Here is a 6,000-nt window from a genome sequence, read left to right as displayed (position 1 = left end):
TACGAAATCTTTAACAAGTTTTAAAAACATTTTAAGTGTGTTGGCTAAATTTCTAGAACCATGGTAGTGGTTGAAACATTCTAGTAGTTGTTAGATTTCTGGAAATAATTACCTACAAGGAGATTAACACCTCTCAACTCGTTAGTGACCTAGGTCTTCTACCCTATTGTTCTTTGATAAAGGGGCTATTCATTCATCAAGCTGGACCCACCCAACCAAAGAGACTCTAGGTGGTTGTTCAGGTGGACTCCAGGTCAAGAAAAAGGATTGCTCATTTCCTCAAGACAGAACTTTTGATCAGTGCTGTGTGGCTAAGCTAAAAAGTTTGATGGGATTTTAAACAAGGTTTTAATGGCATTTCGGAAGCCACCACCAAATACCCTCTGCTAAGGAAGCCAAGTATTGACATAGATGGAGTCAGACAGGAATTTATTCAGGAAATTACTACAATATGCATAGAATTCTTTTGGCATCTACTGTCAAGGTTGATGAATATTTTACAAATAAATTATTCACTTTGGCAAACCTGAGGATGTGATATGGGTCTTATTCACAACTGTCAAGCTTTAGTAACTTGACATGACAAAACTTGACAACTTTTGTCAACTTGACAACTTGATAAAATGGGGTTGAGCTTGCAAGATGCTGCGGTACAACAGACAAAAAGACTAACAAAGCTCTTATTCCCCTGGACCTCATAGTCTTGTGGTGGAGACAGACTGTAAACATCTTTTTACAATATATTTTTACAAACTGTGATTCGTGTTTTAAAGGAACCAGGGCACTGAGAAGAAGATAGCGGAGTGGAACTAATTAAACAGAGAAGTCAGCGAAGTCTTCTCTAACTTGGGACTTTTTTTTTCCTTCTGTTTTTTAAATTAAAGTATAACTAAGGTACAATACCTGTAACTTACAGGTGTACAATATAGATTCACAAGTTTTAAAGGTTATACTCCATTTATTCCCTGGAGAAGCAAATGAAACCCACTCAAGTATTCTTGCCTGGGAATCCCATGGACAGAGGAGCCTGGTGGGCTACAGTCCATGGGGTCGCAAAAGAGTTGGATACGACTGAGCGACTAACCAACATCAACAACCACATTTTCCGTTTATAGTTATAAAATATTGACTATATTCCCTGCGTTGTGCAATATATCCTTGTAACTTGTTTTATACATAATAGTTTGTGTCTCTTAGTCCCCTACCCCTAAATTGCTCCCCTCCCCATTGTTAACCACTAGTTTGTTTTCCATATCTGTGAGTCTGCTTATTTTTTTTGTTGTTATATTTATTACTTTGTTGTGTTTTATAGATTCCACATATAACTGAGATCATACAGTATTTGTCTTTCTCTGTCTGACTTATATCACCTAGAATAATGCCTTCCAAGTCTATCCATGTATCTGCAAATGGTACCTTTTCATTCTTTTTTTATGAATGAGTAGTATTCCACTAGAGATACACCACATCTGCTTTATCTGCTGATGGACACTTGGGCTGTTTCCATGTCTTGGCAATTGTAAATAACGCTGCTATGAACATTGCAGGTATATGTATCTTTTCAAGTTAGTGTTTTTGTTTTTCCTGGATGTATACCCAGGAATGCATTTGCTGGATCATATGGTAGTTCTGTTTTTACTTTTTTGAGAAACCTCCATACAGTTTCCACAGCAGCTGTGCCGATTTACAGTCCCATCAACATCAACAGCGTATGAGGGTTCCCTTCTCTCCACATCCTCACCAACACTTGTTATTTGTGTTCTTTTTGAAGCCATTCTGAGTTGGGGACTTTTCACCTGAGACCCCAATGATCAAAAGAAGTCATTTATGGGAAATCCAAGAGGAACAAGGCTTGTAGAGGCAATGTAAGTGCAAAGGCCCTACAAGGCAAGTCTTAGCATGTTGTAAAAAAAAACTGACAGAGGCCTGTGTGACTGAAGCATCTGGACCAGCTGCAGTAGGAAGAATAAACTGAAGGATTATAAGAACAGCAGTGTTTATGATCAGTTATGGTGTTGCAGAAGCACAGCTGAAGATGAAAGTGGTTCAGGTAGGGTAGGGGCAATAAAGGTGGAGAAGCAGGTTCAGATTCAGGATATATTTAGAGATAGAGCCCACAGTTCATAGTGATGGATTAGATGGGTGGGGATGAAGGACAGGGAAGCATCAAGAGTCAGTCCCAGGCTTCTGGCTGTAGCAACTGAAAGACTAGTATCCTATTTACTAGGATGAGGGAGTCTGAGTAGACTAGGATATATGGAGGAAAATTCATACGTTCACTTCAAACACGCTAAATTTGAGAAGACTCTGAGTCATCTGAGCAGTTAATCATACAACTGGAGTTCAGAGAGGAAAGCTGAGGACCAAAAAATCAGTGTCTAAAACAAATAACTGGCATTTAAAGTCATAGAAATGGATGCGTTCACCTAGAGTAATTATGGGTAGAGAGTGAAAAAAGAAAGGGCTCAGGAAGGATTCCAAGGAACTCTGTGTTGAGAGGCAGAGGTAGAGTGGATTAGGAGGAGCTGGAAATATAGACCAGGAAGGAGCTACCATTGGAATGTGAGCAATGTCAGCCAACTGTACTATGCTGACCCGGGCAGAGCATCCAGGGAAGGAAAAGCTGAGTTGGAAACTGCTGAGGGACCAAGCACAATGAGAACGGAAAATTACCCATCCGCCACTGTGGCGGCTTTGGTAACCTTGACGAAGGCCTTTCAGGTTAGCTGAAGGACCAGAAGTGGGATTAGATCCTAGAACCCGGAAATTTCACTTCTCAGTTATTGGAAACAAGAAACTCTTGCATGAATGCACCAAGAGGCTACACACACCAGATGGTCATAATTACTTTGTTCACTGGAGTAAACTACTTGAAATGACCCAAACTTGCACCTTTGGGAGAATAGATGAATAAATGGTGTGTATTCAGAGAATGAAATAGTATAGAGTAATGAAAGTGAATGTTTTAACATGGGTAAATCTCACAAACTTAATGCTGACCAAAAAAAAAACACAAAAAAACCCAAAACCTTCCAAAGGTCACAAAATAACTGCAATATAATTCCATTTATATAACGTTTCAAAACTGAAGAACTGAACAATATATTGTTTAAAGATACATATTAATAAAAAGGAAATGATAACACAAAATTTAGAAAGCCTGTTACATAGGCCATATAGGGATGCTCAAAGTTTATATATGTGTTATATATATGTATCTTTGGTGGCCTAAAAATAGCCACCTAGCTTCAAGCCAGCAGCAATGAGCACTGTTAGCACCAAGATCGTGATCTCCAAATATTTTGTACTAAAAGTAACAAGGACACTTTGGGAAAAGAAGGAATTTCAGGTATAGGACAGGGAATGTACAGGACAGGCTTGAAAATCTTGTCTTAGACTGCAAGGAATGCTTTGAGATTGCTAAGAATGTGTCCAAAGAACTCAGAAGCCTAACTGAAAGGGCTCCCAGTGACAAAGATGGAAAAGTTTAGGCAGCCATAGGGATAAATACTGCAATAGATTGGAAAACATATCACATAAACACCCAGACTATTATGTTTGTTTCATCCATGTTGTTGTATGTAGAAATGATTGGTTGTTTATAACTGTTATATTCTATTGTATGGATGAATATAATTTATTATGTTAACTATATTTAATCTATATGTTATAGTGTATAATAATATTATTATATATTAGTTTAATAATAACAAAGGGACATCACGTTGCTGACAAAGGTCCATATAGTCAAAGCTAAGGCTTTTCCTGTAGTCGGGTACAGGTGTGAGAGTTGGACCATAAAGAAGACTGAGCACTGCAGAACTGATGCTTTCAAATTGTGGTGCTGGAGAAGACTCTTGAGAGTCCCTTGGACTGCAAGGAGATCAAACCAGTCAATCCTAAAGGAAATCAACCCCGAATATTCATTGGAAGGACTGATGATGAAGCTGAAGCTTCAATACTTTGGCCACATGATGTGAAGAGCTGACTCATTAGAAAAGATCCTATTCGGAAACATTGAGGGCAGGAAGAGAAGGGGGTGACAGATAGTTAGATAGCATCACAAACTCAGTGGGCATGAATTTGGGCAAACTCCAGGAAATAGTGCAGGACATGGAAGCCTGGCATACTGCAGTCCATGGGGTTGAAGGGTCAGGCACGACTTAGCGACTGAAAAACAAAGCAATAATAATTATTTATCATAATTTTTGTGGCTGTTTATTATTTATCATAATTTTTCTGGTTGTTTATAGGTTGGGGCTAATAAGAATAATGGTGCCACAAATTTTCTTATAGTTGTCTTTTTACCATACATTGTACATTTGAATATCTTCATTTTGGAATCTTAAATCTTTTTCCAATTTTTCTATTAGCTTCTTTCTCTGTATTATTGATGTGTAGTTCTTTATAGATTCTGGATACAAGTTGGTTTATCAGTTGCAAGTATCTCCTCCAAGTTTGTGGCTTGCTTTTTCCTCCTGTCTTAATGCTGTCTTTGGTGATGAAGACAGGTTCCTAATGTATTCCAATTTATAAATGGTTTCCTTTATGGCTAGGGCACTTTGTGTCTCACTTATGACCCCAAGATTTTGAAAATATTCTTCTAAATTACTTTCTTGAAACTATTGTTTCATCTTTCATAGTTAGACTTTTAATTCACCTAGAATTAATTTTGTAGATAGTGTGAGATAGAAGTCAATATTTACTTTTTCCTAAGTGATACTGTTGTAGGATCATTTTTTGAAAATATTATTCTTTCTCCACTACTTTGTGATGCTGCTTTGGCATAAATCAAGAATCTATAAATGTTTGATTCTGTTTTTTAATTCTCTGTTATGTTCAGTCTATTTGTCTATTCTGTGTCAATGCTACATCATTTTATTATTGTAGCTTTATTTTGATATCCTAGGGTATATATCTTCCAACTTTGTCTTCAAGATTTTTTGGTTATTATAGAATTGCCCTTTGCATTTCTTCATACATTTTGGAATAGGCTCATCAATTTCCATGAAATAAAAAGCCATTGGGATTTCTGATAAGGGATTACACTGAATCTTTGGGTTAGTTGGGTGAAAAATAACTTTCCAATGTTGATTCTTTTAACCTGTGAACATGGCATATCTCTCCATTTATGTAGGGCTTCTTTAATTTCTCTTAAGAATATTTTAAAGTTTTCAATGTAAACATATTTCTTCATAAGATTTATTCCTGTATAATTTGATGATTTTCTTGATATTGTGTCATTTTTAGTATTTATTTTCTAATTGTTCTCATATGGAAATATAATTGATTTATGCATATTGACCTTGTAATCAGAAACCTTGTAAAATTCTTTTATTAATTGTAATAGTTTATCAGCATTTCTTTTGGATATTTTTAGATACAAAATCATGGCATATCTGAATAAGGTGTGTTTTATTTATTTATTTCCAACCCATTTGGTTCTTATTTCTTTTTACTATCTTCCTGCAGTGGTTATGGATCCAGGGATATGCTGAATAGAAGTCGTAAGAATGGTTTCCTTATTTGTTACAGATCTCAGGGGAAAAGCTCTGAACATTTCACCACTAAGTTAGGTGTTTGCTATATGCTCTTGTTCAGCTCAGTTCAGTTCAGTTGCTCAGTCGTGTCCGACTCTTTGCGACCACATGAATCGCAGCACGCCAGGCCTCCCTGTCCATCACCAACTCCCGGAGTTCACTCAGATTCACGTCCATCGAGTCAGTGATGCCATCCAGCCGTCTCATCCTCTGTTGTCCCCTTCTCCTCCTGCCCCCAGTCCCTCCCAGCATCAGAGTCTTTTCCAATGAGTCAACTCTTCGCATGAGGTAGCCAAAGTACTGGAGTTTCAGCTTTAGCATCATTCCTTCCAAAGAACACCCAGGACTGATCTCCTTCAGAATGGATTGGTTGGATCTACTTGCAGTCCAACAGACTCCCAAGAGTCTTCTCCAACACTACGAGATATCTTTTATTATATTAAGAAAATTATCAGTGGAC

The sequence above is a fragment of the Bubalus bubalis genome, chromosome 5, assembly GCF_019923935.1.
Source record: "Bubalus bubalis isolate 160015118507 breed Murrah chromosome 5, NDDB_SH_1, whole genome shotgun sequence".
NCBI lineage: Eukaryota > Metazoa > Chordata > Mammalia > Artiodactyla > Bovidae > Bubalus > Bubalus bubalis.
The sequence above is the reverse complement of the archived record's forward strand: the minus strand, read 5'-3'. Positions refer to the sequence as shown.